Genomic DNA, 19,480 nt, shown 5'->3' with positions numbered 1-19,480 from the left:
AATAGGAGCAAACAAATTTTTGGACATTTTTTTAATGACATTTATTTATAGCAGGTAGAGCACAGGCGGCTGCTATTTCTCAGCATGCTGGAAGAATGTTCTCCAGATGGTGCTTACTGTTTATGCTTTTGTTCAGTTCACTTGAACACAGCAGCACTCTACACAAAACATGGAAAATTGGAAAATAAAAACAATTATGTTTTTACAAAGTGCCATGTTATTTGCTGAAATGTCTTATTTGACTGATGAGAGATGCTTCAGGGCAGCACGGGGGATCACGCCTTTCACACAAACGCTCACCCACATCGCCAAACGGGTAACAGGCTAGAGGGGGAGCCGCTGTTCTCCCCCAAAAGGTGGGTTTTGGCACGGCCCTGTATTTGTGCCTGTCCTGCCTCCCCTTCCCACGGGGAGGTGAGTAAATTTAGGAAAGGGGTTGTCGCCGCGCTGTTGTGGTTGTGTTTTCTCAGCCCAGGGTGGGAGAGAGGTGAGATGAAGGCATCTCTGAGCCCTGGTTGTGCCATCATTTCCATCGGCTTCCAATCTCTGCAAAAAAAATAAAGTACTAAGGCCTTTGCTGGTCCATATGAAAGCAATAGCAAAACTCAGAACTGACATCCAAAAGGACCAGCCTGGTCCATGGTTTCTGCTTGTTACCATGGTGAAAGCGCATATCCACGTACCATCCCGTGGTGGGCATGCTCTTGTGGGCTTTGTTACATGGCTCCTACAGGGCTGCTTGCACTGAACATTTTTTAGACTAGAAGCTGTAAATAAAAGAACCTGGAATCTTTTTTTTTTTTCCTTAATAGTACTTGGAATGGTTTTCAATTTCTTACAAAAAAAAAAAATGCTCAAAGTGACTTCCAACAAGCAAGAGGAAAAAAGAAAAGCCTGCCATCAACTATTTCTAGCTTCTGTTAACAAACAGAACAAAAACCCAACAACAGTCCCCTAGCACTTCAGGACTATTTTTCAACTAGCAACAACCCCATCCTGTTTAAACTTTCAATTTGGACACAATTATTATTTCTTTGTAAATACAAGCCTTCAGTTTCCTTCAAAATACAGTTTGAAGCCAGCAATACTTTTAGTGAAATTGGACTTCAAGAAATGAATGTATAAGCTGTTGTTCAACCGGTTTTCAGGATTTCTTAGCTTAATGGTGGGGCAGTGCTGCACGGTACTTCGATTTCTCTCTTTCCTGTTACCCAAGAGACAGCCCTATTCCAACCCGAATTCTTGCTACATCAGCTACATGCTGTTTATCTTCCCTTGCTCCCTTGGCAGTTATTATTTCTTAATGTGTTAATTGTAGTTCCTGGACCCCAGTGTGTGAGCATGTGTAATGCTCGCTGTAATGATGTGGACGCGTTCTGTAGTTCCTGGAATTGCAGAGAGAAAATGTTATATACGTCCTGAGCACAGGGCATCCAGTAAGGGAAACCAATTACAAGAATTCAAATAGCATAAAAGGAATAAAATGGGTAATTGGGAGGAGTACGCGTTGGGTCTTTTTTTTTTGTTGCTTATTCAATTATGATTCCTCCTAGTGCTCTCGCTTTGTGTGATATATATTTTTTTTAATTAAAACTTGAATTATGTCACTTGCTTTCCACCTTTTAACAATATTTCACTGTAAATTCATTCCTAATAGCAAGTAGTCAGGGGTAAGGAATGGCTTTGCTGAACGATGGGGACTGTTAATTATTAAAAAGAAACCTGCGGATTTAAAACAAATTAGAACTCATTAAACCTAGGTCTGCTTCCACACAGACCAGCTGACATGAAAAAGCACATCCACGGGCATGGAAAATCTCACTTTTTAGCTGACGCATCCCTCATAGAGGTGCGCCTGTGCTGGCAGGGGGTCTGTTTGCTATTTTGGCTCCTGTCAGAGATCCCGATCTCTGACCTCAGTTCACAACCTGTGGCTCTCCTGCATCGTTCCCATTTTCCTTTCAGCGCTCATGTTAGGCTCAGGGCCACCCAAGGCCATGCACAGACCAGCCCCACCTTGCTCCTGGAGGTGCTACTGGCCACCAGCAGCTGCAGCCCCCTGGGCTGGCTGTGTGGGTGACCTGGGCCCTGAGCGGTCTGGGTTGGACTGGCTGCTCTGGGTTTAGCAAAAGGGGAAACACAGGAAAGCTCCATTTCTCTTTCTTTCTTTCTTTTGGAGAGGAGGGAGATGTTTGACTTCTACCATGGGGCACTCTTGCCATGACCATGCCAACAGAGTTTGTAGGCTAGATCTACTTATTCATATTTAGACAGGTTGGGGTGGGGTGGGTTGGATTGGGTTGGATTGTTCTGTTTTGGTTTTTGTTTGCTATCCAAATTTGGCTGTGACCCTTAAGTTGTTTGTTCTTCGAGGCTTTCTGTGGGACGTTATAGAAAATCCCATGGGTTGAGATGGTTGTTGGACACTATGTATATGTATAACTACAGAATGTTTTAACTTAATTTTCTGAAATTTTTAAAGGGAATGACTGAGTGTGTCCACAGGAAAATTCTAGTAAGGAGAGCAAAAGGTGGCCTGTGACGAGCATTTGGGAATTTAATTTTACATTCATGGGCATATGGAGTTTGCACCCCAGGATTTGCTGTCTTGCTGAGACGTCCCCCAGCTTGTCTCTAGTGTTACTGGGAGTGACACACTCACATCGGGAGAAGCAGCACCCATCCTGCTGGCTAGAAATCAGCAATAACATTTTGACATCTGCGCAACAGTTTAAAATGAATTATTCAGCACATAGATCGTGCTGTTGGAGCAGCCAGCACATCTCTGCCCATTTACTACTGTCAGTCCTTGGTGGAGATATCACTGGTGCCAGTGGGGAGCACATGGGCTGGGGGTAGATTTTGGCCCATAGCCTGGAACAGCATTTGACAGCACCCCTGCAGAATATGATAGGAATAATCTGCTTCACCACCGGCAAAGACCCAGAGACAATGCCGGTCTGCTGCTTCTCTTGGAGTATTTTAAATAAGTGATGGAAAAAAAGGCCTTAAAAATTAAATCTTTAGTAGTTCGGGCTGCTCAGGTTATGCTTTAGAGAGTGAAACCTGTGCGTAAATGTGGTGAAATTAGTGCCTTTCGTGTGTCTCTCCAGAAACACCAGGCATCTCGTGCCCGCGGGGAGCAGGCCCAGAGCACGGCCCAGCAGCAGGCCCGGGCCGGCCCCCCGCTTCTCCCCGGTCAGAGGGCTGGGGTGAAGTGCTAATTCCTCTCAGCAAAGAAAATTCATGAGATTCACAGTGTAACAGCATCTCATTTGGAAAAACGAGCCAAACTGCTATGAGAACACGCTTTGGGGAACTGCAGGTGGGGGGGCCGGGAGCAAGCACAGATCAGCTGAACAGCAGCCGAGACCAGGTCTGCTCAAGGCAGGCGTTCAGGAGAGGAGGTGGGCATTTAGCTTGGATTTAGCTTCCTAATTCAGCACAGTCCTCTGAATTAAAGCAGTGTGTGTGTTGTGAGAGCCTGTCATCTGTTATTTCACACGATGCCTGTTCCCTGTAGCTGCATTTTAAATATAAATGCAGAACGCAGGATGGAAGCGTTCATTGCTGTGGGTTATTGGCATTTCATCGCCTTCCCTTAAGGACTATGCTATAGCTGCCCACTGATAATTTATTCAGTAGGCAAAAATTTGGGAGCAGTGTGCAGCAAAATCATCTGCCTGTCATTGTCAATGTTCTTGTCCTTGTCTGTTGCCCATGTGCGGGTGACAGAGCCCTGGCACAGGCTGCCCAGAGAGCTGTGGGGTCTCCTCCCTGGAGATCTCCAAAAGCCGCCTGGGCCTGGCCCTGGGCAGCCTGCGCTGGGTGTCCCTGCTTGGGCAGGGCTTGGAGCAGGTGAGCCCAGAGGGCCCTGCCAGCCTCAGCCACGCCGTGATCCTGTAATTCTTCAAGAGGCTGACTAAAAGAACAGCTTTCCACAGTTTCTATTGTATCTTCTGTACATATGTAACAAATAATACCCTCCTGTGTAAGTAGCTGTACTTGGAAAGGAAAGACATACGTACTATCCAGGTGACTATAAAACAAATGGCTAGCATGCATTAAAGTTCTTGTGGAGGAAGGCATATCTATTGAGAAAAGACATTTAAGCACCTAATGAAAGTTAAGCAGATCCTTATGTCTACTGAAGTCAGTAGCATTTAAGCATTACTGTATCTTTCATGAAATAGGGACATATGCACTGATAGCAGCACAATAGCTGTAAGGCTGGAGCTAAAGGTTTTTGAATCCCTGTGTGTGTGTGTAGCTTTACTCTCAGCATCCCTGAGGGCTCTGCAGTTAACTGAAAGAAATTAAATCATGATAAATACCTTGCAGCTCTTGATACCCTGGTGCAGGTCTTCAGCTGGAGGTGGGGCGATGCATACCCATCTGCTGTTTGGCACTAGTAGTCCTGCAGCCAGTGTTTCCAGAGGTGCAACCTGGTGCTTGGTCATGCAGCCAGCATGTGGGTACGTGTGTGCCGTATTTCTGTAGTCTGTGCTAGCTTTTTGTGCATCTGCCATCACCAAAGTGCCTGCACCTTCTTGCCATCTTTGATCTACTCACCATCACTGCGCTCCCCGGAGGCAGAGGAATATTATCCCCCCTTGGCAGAGAGCAAGAAGAGGCACAGAGAGATGTCAGGTCGGATTTTAAAAGTTATTTTCACATCCAGATACGTGGAGACACCTCGGGGGGGATTTTTCCAGACCTTGTGTCTGCGTATTCCAGGCCATGTCTGCCTACGAACCCGGCTTGCTCGACCTTACGTGGGAGGTTCGTGGCGGGGGACGTGAAGGTGCATTTCCCCACTTGAGAAACCTACCTGGCTACTGTGTGTGAGGAGGTGAGGAACAAGGGACGTGCAGAAGACCAAAAGAAAAGGCACGAGGGTAAACAGCCAAAGTAATGTATGTATGAGGGCGAGGAGCGCTGCGTGCTTTTGTCGCCACTCCATTGGAAGGATGTGTGCAGCCTGTGAGTATCCATTAATTAGTGATGCGGTTGCTCCGTGCTGGTGTCAATACAACCTTAATAGTACATGATACCGGCCTGTGATTACTTCCTTTTTTTCACATCCCCTCGTGAAGATGCGTGTCTGTCAGTGAGTGCAGTTGTGCCCTGCGTACAATGTATGTCACTGTGGCTGATTATGTAGGAAAGGGACTGTAAAATTGTTCAGCAGCCAGTTACCTCCCATGTTGTTTTTCCTTATAAAAGGATCTTAGATATGCAGTACTTTCTTGCATGCACAAAACAATCAACATTTTTCTTTCTTTTGGTGAAACATGCTAATTCTTAAAATGGCTCCTGCCCAGGCATTGCTGGCTACACTTAGTGCCTGCAGTGCGATGGGTTAGCAACAACAACAGCAAAGGCTCTCCTTCATTTCCTTTATATGCACATCGTGCAGCTTTTCAAACAGTGCATCAAACAACACCGACTGGAAATTTCCAGGCCCATTTCCTGTCTGGTGCATGCTCATAAAGCAGGATTGTCTGTACAGTACGTAGCTGCAGTACTGCAGAAAGTCAATAAAGAGCTGACCACCTCACCTCTATCAAAAGCAGTTGAGAAACCCTGCCTCATCTGCCTTATTAAAACCACACTTGACTCCTGCAGAGAGACATAGCTGGAAACCTGGAAGAGAAGGAATAAAAGGAGGCTGAGCTTGCAGTGAGTATTCTCCATCTAGGTCCTGCAGTAAGGTTAAAGAGTGTTTATTGTAAAATGAACCAAAAAGGCAGATTCATTAAAATGTTGCATAAATGTGGGCATTTTGCTGGAACTTCTGACTCTCCCACATACAGTATGACACAGAGATAAGATGATGCGTTATTGCAGCAATGAGTAGATTTAAATAGCTCCCTAATGGATTTGTATTTTCAATTTAAGGATGTATATGCATATATACGTGCACGTGTGTATGTACTTATTATTTGTAAGAGAGGGCATGTTGTAGAAATAGATATGAGAGGTAGGATTTATGCTGCAAAATGTATTTTAGCGTGCTTGAAAGGCTGCTTATTTTTTTATTCCTTATATAGGAGTAATCGATTGAATGTTTGCCAAGCTTTCAGTAGGATCCATCAGGAGTCCCCACCCCCACCTTCTCGGGGCCTGCTAGCTTTTTCTCACCTTAAAATGAAAAAAAGAAAGAACTTTAACAAAAAGATCATTGCTTTAGCTTAATATTGTAAGATTTCAGAGATTGAATTTTCTGATAGTAATGAAATGAACCCTGAGTTGTGCCATGAATTTGATTGCAGCTAATTTGATTTTTGAGATGCTCAACAAAGCTAGCCCATTAGCTTTAGCCTCACATACTTTGGATTTGTACAAAGCGGTATTTATATATATATATATGTATATATAATACGAAAATCTCTCTGGTAACTCAGTTGTTTGTAACAATTAGTGTCAGTAAGTAGTTACTAACTATAGCACTGTTGTAAGCAGTATCCGGTGCGTTGCTGACCATTAATCGTGCTGTGTTTATTGCTTTGGTGGCACAGGGTTGGTTTGTCTTTTCACAAGGAAAAACACTGCTGAACATTTTGGCAAAGAGACATACACAAGCTCTGTCCTGCAGCTTTTTCCAGTTCAGATCTTAATGAGACCAGTCATATGAATAGGAGCGACTCGTGTCAGAAAGGATTTTTTGGCTGAAATTCACAATTTCTATTTATTTGATGTGCCTCCGCAGGCTGTGGAGTGAAGTGCTCCTGTTGTCAGTGTTTGCCAAGAGGGAATAATCACGGGGTGGGGCATCCCACAAGACAGTCCCAGTGTCTTGCCTTTTCTCTTTACACTGTTTACTCTTGTTCAGCAGTTAATAAGGTGATGGAAGATAGCCTTTTATATGTATACATATAACATATAAGCAACTTCAGATAAGAAAGTATTTGGTGATGTCAGAAAACTAATGGCACAAGGCTACAGATAACCAGGAATAGCGTTGAAGAGTTGATCGTGTCGGGGGGAAACAGAAGGAGGATTCTGCAGCTGGGGGAGATTGGTCACTGTGGGAAAAATTAAGGAGGATGCTGTTTACAGGACGGGGGATTAAGAGGAACCAGGGAGGGAGGAGGTGAGCCGCGGGGCCTCGCAAGTTGGGAGCGATGCCGAAAGTTTTCCAGGCGATGGCCAAAGGTTGAGCTGCAGAGGAGACAACTGCCATGAGCTGCTCATCGCCCAGGGAGCTGCAAAAGGTGATCCTTGATGCAAAAGGAGCTGCATTGCCACCACCTTGGGATAATTTGGAGGCGTCGTGTCTGACGTTTCTCAGGCAATGCTAGCTAGAAAGGAAACAATTTTACACATCAGCAATTTCTTATGATTAATAATATTATCCTGCCTTAATTGAAAAATGGGCTGGGGCCCTAAAGAAAAAATTAAGCTGCAGGAATTAGTATCTAACCTCTTTATGATGAATGTATATTTTTACACGCTGCATATTACTTATTACTGTCTGTGCTTTTAGAAATAATGCAGTGTATTGTAATAAAAAATCATCCTGTGTTGTTTGTAGTTGCGTGGCACCGTGCTGTCTGGCTGACTTGACTTTAAGAGCCCAAATGCTCGGGTAGAGTCAGTGTGAGGATGCTGAAATCCTTTTAGAGGGAATTTATGTACAAATAGGAGAGTGATGTGCAGGCTCCGGGCTTTGCTATCAGTTGTTATTGCTGAGAGATACTCACAGGCAGCTAATACCAGACATAGCATTAGCGATAGTCAGCGTCAGTGCCTTTGTGGAAAGTCGGCAATAAAATAAGAGAGGGCTCCTGTTTGCGTGATTTTTAAACATCAGTGAATCATTTTACGCAGCAAGTCAATTGCTGCTGGGATGAGTTTGTGCAAGGGTCTTTGCGAACCACTTTCTCTACCTAAACAAAGCTGGAGAGGGAGCAAAAAAGCTGCTGCCGAAGGAGGGGAGGTCTGCCGTGCCCAGCGGGGAGCTGCAGCCGCCTTCTCCTCGGAGGACCACAGCTTCAGCAGCCCCCGGGCAGAGCGGCTCTGCAAGCACAGAAATGTGCGAGACGCGAGCGTAGCACCTCGAAGTGCAGACGCCCTATTCCCCCCACCTAGAGCTTGTAGATACTCCCATTAGCTTCAGTGCTGCCAACCCAAACATTGGAGCGTGGTGAGTCAAATCTCCCTGGAAACCGTGCGGTGAAGAACCTGTGCGTCTGGAGTCACTGGTGCTGCTGTGCGTCTCCGGCAGACAGGCGCGAGAAGCTCTCCTCCTCCTCCACCTCCTCCTCCTCCTTCACGTCCTCCTCTTCCTCCTCCTCCTCCTCCTCCTCCCTGGGGGAGCTGAGATGGCCACGCTGCGCAGGGAGAGCTGTAAGGAGGAAAGGCCGGGCTGGGAGCGAGGCGGAGGATCGGCGGGTGCAGGATGCTCGCCTGAGGACTCAGCGAGGATCAAAGGTCTGTTTGGCTACCTTCTCCTTTGTGTTTCGGCCAGGGTCCCTGTTATCACAGACAATGGGGAAGTCTGTGTTAAAGTGCTTCCTTCCATCCCTCCGTCCTTCTCCCCCCTCCCGCCCCCGTGTTCTTCGTCCCTGGAGGAAACGCTCATCTCTGCCAAGATCCTGCCTCGCAAAAGTAAACAACGTGAAATTACAATAAAATGTTGTGATTTGCTGGGCCTGACACTCGGGAGCTGCACATCAGAGAATTATAAAAAGGATCGTCTATAGATAGCCTCCGTGAGAGAGAAAATGTCTTTCATCTTGAGCGGGTTTCAGAACCGAGCACGAGGACAGGGTGGAAGAAGAAGAAGGGATTTCTTCCCCAAACCGTAAGGTCCTTAGGAGGTTTACATTGCAGCATCTGTCGACAGCTCGCCGACACGTCGGTGGTTGGCCGTCGCACGGTACTGCCAATATTTGGGGCTCTGCCGTTGTGTGCCTGTACGTGCTGTTGTTGCTTGATGTTTTAGGACCCGGTAGTGCACTGCAAGCCCCCCAGATGAATAACGTGAGCTGAAACTTGTTTCCTCCAGGGTTCTTCCAAATAGTTCAAACTACGGCAACCCTAAATGGAGGTGTAATCCCCAGGAGATGAGCTGCCTTGGACGCTTGCCAGTTTAGCAGGCTGGGTAATCTGCACTGTCATCAAGATTTGCGGATTAGCTTTAGTGAAGCTAGTTGGCTTTGACATTTCATTAGGGAAGTTTTCGGTAGTTTTTCATCCCTGGTCTTTCTGCTGTAAAATATAGATGATGTAGTTTTGTTATCCTTACACCTTTTAACATTTGTGCAAGTCGATACCGGGACTGCAAACATCTCTTATCCACTGAGGATTTTTTAAATCATTGCTTGTTTAGGAAAGACTAACTGGGTCAAAGGCTAATTTTGTAAAGGATCTGCTTTCCCCAGTGCTAACCAATAAATTTTCATCTGGGTAATGTAAGTTACCAAAATGTTACCTCCCGAAGAAGGGATAAAAGCAAACGCTACTTATCCTATAGCCTGCAAGTATTTTGAAAAGTGAACCAGAGTATCAATAAAATGGCCACTCATCAAGGTCTCACAAGAACCTTAGAGGACATTTATTTAAAAATCAAAATGCTAAATTTAGAGGAAAGAACTGTGCGTGTGAGAAGGCCGCATGTAGCAGTGACAGCACTGTAAATTGTCTGGAGGGTTCAAGGGACCGGTGAAGGACGCTGTGTCCTGAAGTCACTTGTTCCCAACAGAGACGTCTCCGCTGATAAGAGCCAGTTGTTGTTTGTGATGACAATGATCGAGGAGGACAAGGTAAAGGCTCACCCCGTGAGCTCCTGCAGCGTTTTTCAGAAACCGGGATGTGGCCTGCCTTATTTATCATAGCTAGAAGCGTGCCAAGGTTTTTTGCCTGCTGTAGAGCATGGGTGCTTGTCCTTGGAGCTTCTTTTGCAATCTCCCTAATGCCTTCCCAACCTCTTCTCCACAAATGCACCCACGGGTGCGATACTTTTGGGGAAGCCAGGAGGGGTTCATCACACCAGGCCTGCGAGGGGTCAGCAGGGCCAGCAGGCTCCACCTTGCAGCAGGGGTCTGGGAGAAGGAGAGAGGTCCTTGTCCTTTGGCCATGCTGCCTCCTCGTTTCTGTCTTGCTCCCCTTTGCTGGTACCGGCTGGCATCCCGTGCTTTCCTGCCTGCCTGTGCTTCTGTTGCAGAGCCTCTGAAGCTGTGAGTGAAAAGTAAAATTCAGATAAAAAATTACTTACCTTGCTCTACTCAGACTAAAAAAATACAAATAGAATTTACATAAGTGTTGGATGGAATTTTTTAGGGCTTCAGCAATTATCCATCATTTATGTCATGGTAAACTGAATGTGAAGAGACCTTTGTAGATCTGGAATAACAAGTAGTTGAAGTGAACCGCTGCGGAGTATTTCTGTGAGAATTTACTTTAGTGAGAGGGGCACGTACAAGCAGCAGAAATGCATCCTACATAAATGGCTAAACACCTTGCAGATGTAGAGGTCTTGATTTGGGATAAAGCACCATTTCCTGCAACGTGCATTCCTGCAGTCCAAGAGATGGAGAAAGAGAATATAAGTGTGTATGTGTGTGTGTGTGCACGTGCAGATACATACTGTTCCTGTTGAAGGCAAACATCAATTTTGATGATCTGAATATTGATATAGCAGTTTAGAAATAGTTTGTCCAGGGAAGGTGTTTGCACTGTTGTATTTACCAGCCCAATGAAATCAGACAACCTTTCAATCCATAAATCACAGTACAGTATTTGCCAATCCAATTTCTATGGTTGCACTGAGCAAGCAACGCTATCCAAATAATGTTATTTAATCAAAGTAATAAAACCAAAAAACTGTATTGATTCTCCTTTGGCTTTTTCACATTCTTGTTAATTTTGGCCTTAGAATATATGTTGATGTTTTTCAGCTTCCATTTTAGTTAGTTACTTTATTTCTAAGATTGGAGGCTTTTTGCTAAATCATGGTAACCCTTTGCTGTAAAGCTTGGGACATTCTCCGTGGTGTTTACAGGTTGAGTGTAACACACCTTTTCTAACCATTTTTGCTGTTTTGCTGATATGAGAATTTGAAGCACAAAGCGGGTTTACACAGGCCACATGAATTTCTGGCTTCAAGGCAACGATATGAAATTTTGAGTGGCTTAGTAAATGACACCATGCATTTAAGGTTGGTTTTCAGTCATCTCAAGGTAGTTTATGGTGTAAGAACGACTCCAGTACAATATTCTCTTCTTCTACTAGACGAAATCCAAGGGGATTTTATGTGGGAGTGACTACAGACAGAAAGTAGCATATTTTTTTCAGGAGCCTTAAACATTGCCTTTGATATATTTTCAGTCAGTGCAACCTCGTCTCCTGTTATTTTAGCTGACAACAGTGCCCTGGGACTCCGGGTAGATGCTTACTGCCACTGTCCGACCACTTCCTTCAGACCTTCACACCCAGACCTTGGGGAGCCCAAGGAGGGCTGTGGAAGAGCGCGTGGGTCTGCCTGAGGACGCCTGTTTGCCTGACCTGCCTTTTTTGCAGTGCAGCCAAGACGGCACAATTCTTATCCAACTTTCAAAGTTATGGTAATTCATCACTTCCTCAGTTGTGGCCAGAGGTATTTTTCATCCATCTTCGGCAGCTGTTGGAGAAAGACAGTAGACATCTCACAGTGAGGCTTGGTTCTGCAAGCTAAGGGCATTGCATCAATCAGCGGCCCTTTATTTTCACTCCCTCTGTATCTTCCCCAATAAACTCAAATTTCCATCCCCTCTGTTTCAGGTGTTCTTTACAGCTTCGTGCATCTTATCCCTTGTGTCAGCAGCTCTAGTTTTTTTTTCCTCAGTTCCCCTCTTCATCTTCCCTACAGCAGTCACACTTTTTTTTTTTTTTTTGGACATTTTCCTGCCCAGAGGTCCCTGCGTTGGGCCCCGCACCATCTCACTCTTTGCAGCAGGCACCGTGTGTCCCCAGAGCTGGGTCCTCCTGGTCTCACTGTCGGTGGCAGGTCTCCATGTGCTCCCACTTCCTTCCACTGCAGCCACTCCTGAGGATAAATCATGAGGAACATCAACGGAGTGGGATCTCCAGGGAGGATGTGTGAAGGATGAGATGAGTGGTGGTGTTTGGTGGCTGCTATCAAGTGGTCCTTTGATCTGGAGACAACCCAGAGGTCCTTGCAGTTCTGCGATGCAGATGTCAGGAGCTCTTCATCTCATCCCCCTTCCCTCTCTTTCTGCCCCTTGCTTCAGTTTTTTGGGACGTGCTCCTGACCCCGTGGGCCGGGTGTCCTGGCTGCTCACTGAGGTCGCTGCGCTCCTGGAGTCCATCCAGTACGCCTCTCCGAAGCTGTTCCGCAGAAGTCCCACCACGTTGAAGGCAGAGTTTCACAGCCTGTGGGACCTAATACTAGGGTTAAATGCATTTTTCCCTCAGGATCAGCAGCAGACTTCTGAGGTGGTTGAAGAGAAGAAACTGGTCATGCTTACCTGCAAGAATCCCAAGCCTGTATGCAATCCTTTTTTCCAGCCATATTTGCAAGGAAAGGGGTGCAAGTGATTTCAGATCGTCTGAAGGATGATGTGGCAACCTGACCTTGTAAATGTGCTGAACGACGGTTGCGTGCAGACACTTGTGCTCTCTGGTCAGCATGGTTGTCATCCCTGGCTTAAAAATAGCTCTTGTTTTTTCTTTGTTTTACCCCCCAAATTTACTCCCCGACGGAAGCTGTGCCTGTCGCATGTTTAAAACAGATTTTCTTCACTGTGCGTATGGAGGAAGGTAGAGGAAGTGATAAATCTCTAAAACCAGCGTGATAAAACAAATCATCTCTAAGGGCCAGACACTGAGCCTTTCCCTCACTCAGTGCCTTGGTCTGTGGCTGCCCCACCGACGGTAAGGTGACCACTGCTTCAGCAGGACGAAAGTGCCAGAAGATGGCTCTCGTCATCAGGCAGGGATGGCAGGGAGTGAAGCTGTACGTCACCAAATCCAGCGAGTGACTGGGGTGCCATCTGCCAGCAACAAATAGATTTGGGGAACTGGAGGAAGAAAATCCACCGTGGTTGGAAGAAAATAAATAACAACTTGGGGGGGTTGAGAATTTATGGCTTTTCTTCCCGCTAATAATCTGAAGAAAATCCATCATCCTTCCTCCCCGGTTTTGACACGGGAAATACTTTGTAGTCAGTTATTTCCTGCACTCCCTGTTAGCATCAGATCGATAACAGGGTCAAACTACCAACTACACGCTCACCCCTTTCTTTCCCTGTGCTGCTGCTGCTTGGAGCTGGGGAGCAGCTGGCTGCAGATCTCAGCGGTGCGGCTTCTGCAGCCTCATGTGTCCGTGACACCGATGCCCTGCAAACTGCGGGACAGCGGTTCAGCTTCTCTTGTAGAAGCTCTAGGCCACCTCTGGGCAGGCACCGAAGGGCTCCAGTGGAGGCTGGAGAAGAAAGAGCGGATGCTTTCTGCTTGCCATCGTCCCCCCGCTGCCGCAGACCATCTGCGAATCTCCGAGGCGCGCTCGTCTCCTGAGTCACATCCGTGTCACCCACCGGGCAGCGTGGTGCTGGGGGATGTTGTTCTCGCGTCACAGGGATATTTTCGGGCTTTCTTCTCACTGTGACCTTTCAGCCTCCTACCACGTTTCCTGTGAGAATGGGAGCTTGTCCTTTCCTAAACAACGTCTTGGTTTCTTCGGGCGTTTTCCAAGACAATACGCATGAAAGGCAAGCCAGGACTGCTGGAAAAACTATGTTAGGTGTCTCTTCTGTCTTCTGAACATCACCTGCTTGAATATTTCTGTCCTGATAGAAGGGTTTGAGAGTAGACATCAAAACAGGTTTCCTTCTCCCCCACCTTCTGTCATGACCACTGCATGGCCAAGAAATGCCACCTCTCCAGCAGTCGGGCACGCGGGCAGCCCTGCTCCCTGAATGGCAAGTGGACCACCAGCAACCACGTTCTTGATTTTAAATGATGCCATTGAAGAAAATTTCATCCTAATGTTCTAATGGTCTCAGTTCTTTTTTCTATACCTGAAATTGCCAATTAAACAAAATCATTTCTGGTGAGACAAAAAATAAAAAAAAGTCCTAGCCCCTTTTGAATTAAATTGTAAGCAGGTCTGTTTTCCTCTTGGCTCAGTCAAAAGATTTTTATTTGATAACGTTCAGATTTTTACCCACCAAACACCATAATTCTTTTGGTTTTAATTAAAGATTTTTTTCCTTTGCACTAGACTGATGCTAAACTGGATTCACTAAATCTTCTTATGCTGTAAGTAGCAGTGACCCAGATAAACACATTTAAAAATTCAACTACTGAAACTACACTGTGTTGCCTTTGTAATATGCAGCGAGAGAAATCTAAAATAATTCTATAAATTTACAAGGGCGGCATGCAGCTTCGAATCATTAAAAGTAGATTCATAGACTAATTTAATTCTTCTAAATTACATGCACAAATCTGCAGGAAAAAAAAAAAAGTGTTACTTGGTTTGGAGTCAGATGCTTGAAAGTTACAAAGAGGCCCTTGAAAAAATTACTTTTTCCTTCTGCATCCGTCCTTTTGCAGCGTAACAGAGGCCTTTTGGAAAAGAGGGGCTCATTGTGTACTTACGAATACATCCTACTGCAGCCACACAGAGCCATGAACACAGGTAACCACGAAGAGGCTGCATTGCTTTGCTTCTCAGCGCCCAAGCTTGCAGCGCTGGTGGTGTTTTGGTGTCAGGGCTGGATCCAGCCGAGCCAAGCTCACCGCCCGCCCAAAGGCATGGCCTGGGGGAGACGCCATTGACAGACATGGGTCAAGACATGGACGTGAAGACGTCTTCATTGACTGTATCAAGATGAGGACATCAAGACTCCTCCATTGAATGGATCAAGACATGGACATCAAGACTTCTCCATTGAATGAATCAAGATGTGGACATCAAGACTTCTCCACTGAATGAGTCGAGACATGGACATCAAGACTTCTCCATTGAATGGATCAAGACATGGACATTGCCAAAGCGCCTTGTTTGCCTAGGTTTAAGCAAACCCTTTCCAAGGCCCCCAAAACTGTGGTTCAACAGTGAGTGACAGGATGCTACCGGTGGTTTCAGATGTTAATTTTGTGTGTTTTCTGCCAGATCAGGGGATGGAGGCAGCACTGGGACAGCCGCCGGTGCCATGGCCCGCCAGCTGGCCACTCAAGCCCTGCTGGTCCCCGGGTGCTGGCAGGGAGGGCTGGGGGGCATCTCTCGCACCCTATAACTTGCCCAAACGCGGACGTTCACATTTCTTTTGTTTTTGTGAATTTTTAGACCACAGAGTCAGCTGTGTTTACACATGGAAGAAATATATGCTATCGGGGACAATCGGATAATAAACAGCCTTTAATTAGCACAAAAGATGCAATGGGACCTAATCCCTCAGTGCCTGTTTAGACAGCCAAACCTAAACAGCAGGGTCCGTCACCCCACCACACTGCTCTGGGGAGGCCGAGGGGAACCCCAGGCTGCTGCTGCCATCCCAGTACCCACAGCTGGGTGATGGTGAGGGGCTCAACCCAGACCAGGGACCGCATCCTGATCCAGGGGTGGTTTGCAGTGAATGAAGATGCTGCCCCCTGTATTCAGTGGGTGCTCAATGGCTTGGGTTTTGAGCAGTTTTTTCTTTTTTTTTGGATTCCTCATAGGTAGATCCAGGCTGTTGAAAGCTGCAAATACAGAAAGGAAGCCAGGGAAAGAGAAGAACTTATAACTAACTGCTATAGTTGTTGGTACAAAAGTTCAGCTTTAATCACTACAAGGACAGGTAGGCTTTACTGGATGTACATCCCACTGGTTGACTTCTTTGGAGATTTCCCCCCACATTTAATTAATTTTTGGTAGCAGCATGCTGCTCCCTTGCTTCCTCTGGTTAGCATTAAGTGATAAAACTGCAAATGTCAAATGAATCATCAGTAGCACCCATTGATTTTCCAAGCTTAATCCCAGCGCAGAAGACCCTGGGGTGGCAGTGGTACCCCTCGCTGGCAGCTGCCCCCCAGACAGGCTTCAGTGGGGCTGACCAGCTCCACAGCCGCCCCCAGCACACCAGACCGAGGGAGACACAATGAGCTAGGGCATGGTTTGGCCATGGAAACTCTTATTTTGTGTGTGGTTTGCTTGGCATCCCCAGAGGGAGAGCCCATGGGGATGTGCTCCTCTGCGGCACAGCATCGCCTCAGCGGGCACCAAGGTGGCCTGCAGGATGACAACTGACAGCAAAACAATTTGCTCCAGAGCTGCACCAGTGTGCTGAGCCATCCCTGTCCCTCTGGGCGTCTTTCTGTGCTGCCTCCCGAGGCTGAGCGGCACGGCTGAACGCCAAACCTCCCAGCCAGGCTATCAGAGTGGCCCGGCGATGTTCCCAGAGGACTTACAGTCAATGATGATGGATTGCACTGATCCATTAATGCAGCGGTCTCATCTGGGAAAGATGTAATTGCCGCTCCGTGTCCCACCGTTTCTGTAAGTTTTTCGGCACATGTAATAGCGCACGCCACGATGAGAAGGGCTGGTGACGAATGCTGCAATAAATATGTCAGGGGCTCCGCGCCCCATGGCAGCATGCTCCCATCCTGCTGCCAGCCGGCCGTCAGTGAGGTGGGGAAGCGATAATCACAAAATCTGGTGTGACGTTCATCATGATGGATGCGTTCTCCGAAGGTTTGATGGAAAAGCATGGGCAGTACCGATCTTGTGTCCTCTTGCAATGCACATCTGCAAAATAGGTTTGCGTTGGCTGGTTCCTGGTGTCGGGGAAATAATATTTACTTTTAGACCTCGATGGGAAGGGATGAACAGGAAATCTGGGGGAGCACAGCTGCAAGGAGCAGCAAGCGGGGCGTGCGCCTCCCTGGAGCCATGCTGCTGTAGTCCAGCCGGTGGAAACCTGCTGAAAATCAGTGAGGTCTTCTCATTGCACACATCCACGGGGCAGGGTGGCATCCCGTGCTGGTGTTGTCTTGCATTCAGAGAGCTGGCATCTCACGCATGATGGCAGGACCTAGGAAATGGGTCATCTCTGCCTCTCCACATCAGACCAGGAAAGGCTCAGTGCAGCCGCCGGGGTGAAAGGCAGCGTGTAAACGGGTGTGAAAGGGAGAGGGAACAATGCCTTTTTCCTCATATCACAAGAATCCTGTGTTTTTCTGTCTTTTAAACAAAATGCCCGTGGCTGTTCACAAATTCTTGCAAGGGTGAAAATAAGGGGCTGTTTTTTCTTGAAAGTTTTTCCAACCGCGTAATTTTAGATATGGTGGCACAAGAACAGGGCAAGTTTGAAATCTGACGTGGGTGTGCTTTCTGCTTGAAGCTCAGTGCCGGCATGATGCTGATGAAATGCTGGGGTTGGTGAAGGGGTCAGTGAGAGGGAGAGTCCAGTGAATCTGGAGCGATGAATACAAAGCTTGAACTGGCAAGCTGAACGAGCATTGGGTTACTCGAGTCAGTGGGGGAGGATGAAGCCTTAAATAACCACATTTTGCACTGCAGAAGGGAAGAGTCTACCCTTTTGCTCCCCAAACAGCACCCTGGTACTCATGCACCTTGGTACCTGACCATGCCCCTGAGTGAGACCCTGCCCACAGGAGGAGAGAAGCTGGTGGCTCCGTGTTGGGTTCCCTGTGCTAGGTCTTCTCATTTTGCGCCTGGATTCAGGTGCTGGTTTTTGACATGCAGGGCTTGGAGGCTGTGCTGCTTATGCTTTCCTGTAGAGCATGACAATATCTGTGTTGCTGATACCCATCAAAGCCACAGGTGGGAATAGGGGGTTGCCATTTTGTGGTAGCTGGGTGGCACGAGTGCCTGTACATAGCCATGGGCACCTTCTTACCTGTGGTCTTAGGCAGGAACATTTGTACGTCACCAGTAAGGGTCAGCATGCTGTGGAGGGTTCGATTTTTACCTGGTGCTGCTTTTCTTCTGATTCTTTATTTATTGAAGGCAGGCTGTGTGTTGGGGCAGTGAGAGGTCATGTGAAAGTCTGGCTTTTGGTTGATGTGAGTTTCCCAAGTGTCAGGATTAGCAGTTCCAACACCCACGATGTCAAACTGCAGTCACAAACTGACTTCTGTGCATTCATCCCTGTGGCCTCGAGAAGGTCCAGAGAGGAGGGCCAGGCATGTGGAGGTGCTGGGGTGGATGGGGTGCCCGCGGTGCTGGTGGCACCTCCCTTCCTTCTGAGCTGCTGGGCCCGTGGAGGGTTGCTCTGGTGGGCATCGCTGGTCAGGAGGCACCTGAAGATGTTGAAATATTGTGGTGCAGTGGGGCCAGGGTTGCGTGTTTCACCTGCAGAAGAACCATAGCAGCTTAAAAATGGATTTTGATTTGATCTGGTTGGCTGAGACGGGGTGCACGTGGGGGTCCCCATCACGTGTAGCCAGGAGTGACACGGTCACCTCAGCCAGAAGGGACAGGCAACGGGGGCAGCCTTTGTCACGCCAGTTCTTGCTGGGGTAATGGGAAAGATCAAGTGAATGCAAGAAAAACATCTGAGCCTGGGATCGGGGAACTGCGTCAGGACAGGACAGCGAGCCGAGGGTTTCTGAGTGGGGAACAATCCTCTGCCGAGGAGCTAATGAGGCTTTGAAGTTGTTTAACTGACATCAAACTCTGAAATCCTTTGCAAGAACTGCAATGCTTTGAGGACTGATTAATAAAGCTCTTGACTGGGAACGGAGCAAATATTTTATCAGGCTGAGTGCTTTTTGTTGCGGGTTTGGGGGGAAGCGGGACGGGCAATTACATTTAATTGGTATCCGTCCCCTCCTGTTATCATTGGGGTATCGATTGCTGGGAAAACAGAATGCATGTTTTCTAAAATTTACTGTAAAGTAACGGCTCTCTTGTTTGTTTTGTTTAGCTCTGTGCTCTCAAAACAGCTCATTTTTCTTTGCTTTGCTGGCAAATACAATGTTTTGATTGAAACCGATACCAAATAATCAGTTAAAGGGGATATTTAATGTCAGGAAAAATTGTTTAAAATATTTTTTCCCATAGGAAAATCATGCAGTTCGCTTTTCAAGCCTAAGAAGCCTCTTAATGCCAGCACGAGCCTCCATTCTCCCTGCGGCCTCGCTCCAAAAGCAAACACGTGGGCGCAGCGCATGTGTAGGCACCGTGCGGGCCAAGGTATGGTGAACCTCGGGAGCTCCGGTGCCAGCGCTGTCCCATCCAGTTTTTCACTTTTAATTTACAATTTTTGAGGCTGCTGCCGTCTCGCCACCCCCGCAGGGTGCTGGGGGAGCAGCCAAAGGTGCGCGATGGGGCCGGGAGGCTGGGGGGAAGCAAGGCAGGACTTCCTGGCAGCGAGCATCCCCTGGGAGCACGCATCCCTCCTGTCTGGCTCCCAGGGCGCTGGCAGCGTGCGGGGCACCGAGGCGCCCACCCCAGCACGGCGCCGCAGCCACTGATGTCCTGGACCCCGGGGAACGCGTGGCGGCGGCGTGGAAGGGGAGC

At 47.4% G+C, this 19,480-nt stretch overlaps 1 protein-coding gene across 4 annotated transcripts in view; it reads left to right on the top strand.

Annotated features, from left to right (window-relative positions):
- Positions 1–19,480, top strand: part of RAI2 (retinoic acid induced 2) — a 36,175-nt gene that overhangs the window by 8,719 nt on the left and 7,976 nt on the right. The window contains exons 1-2 of one of the 4 annotated variants that reach the window (XM_080576454.1): positions 2,292–8,436; positions 11,365–19,153. The exons of 1 other annotated variant lie outside the window; for it this stretch is intronic. The gene's annotated coding sequence lies outside the window, so the exon portion shown is untranslated. Of the gene's footprint in view, positions 1–2,291; positions 8,437–11,364; positions 19,154–19,480 lie in introns of those variants that run through there. 2 more of the 4 variants (XM_080576455.1, XM_080576453.1) reach the window with 2 other exon arrangements.

The sequence above is a fragment of the Anser brachyrhynchus genome, assembly GCF_964034855.1.
Source record: "Anser brachyrhynchus genome assembly, chromosome: 1".
Lineage (NCBI taxonomy): Eukaryota > Metazoa > Chordata > Aves > Anseriformes > Anatidae > Anser > Anser brachyrhynchus.
The sequence above is the reverse complement of the archived record's forward strand: the minus strand, read 5'-3'. Positions and strand labels throughout refer to the sequence as shown.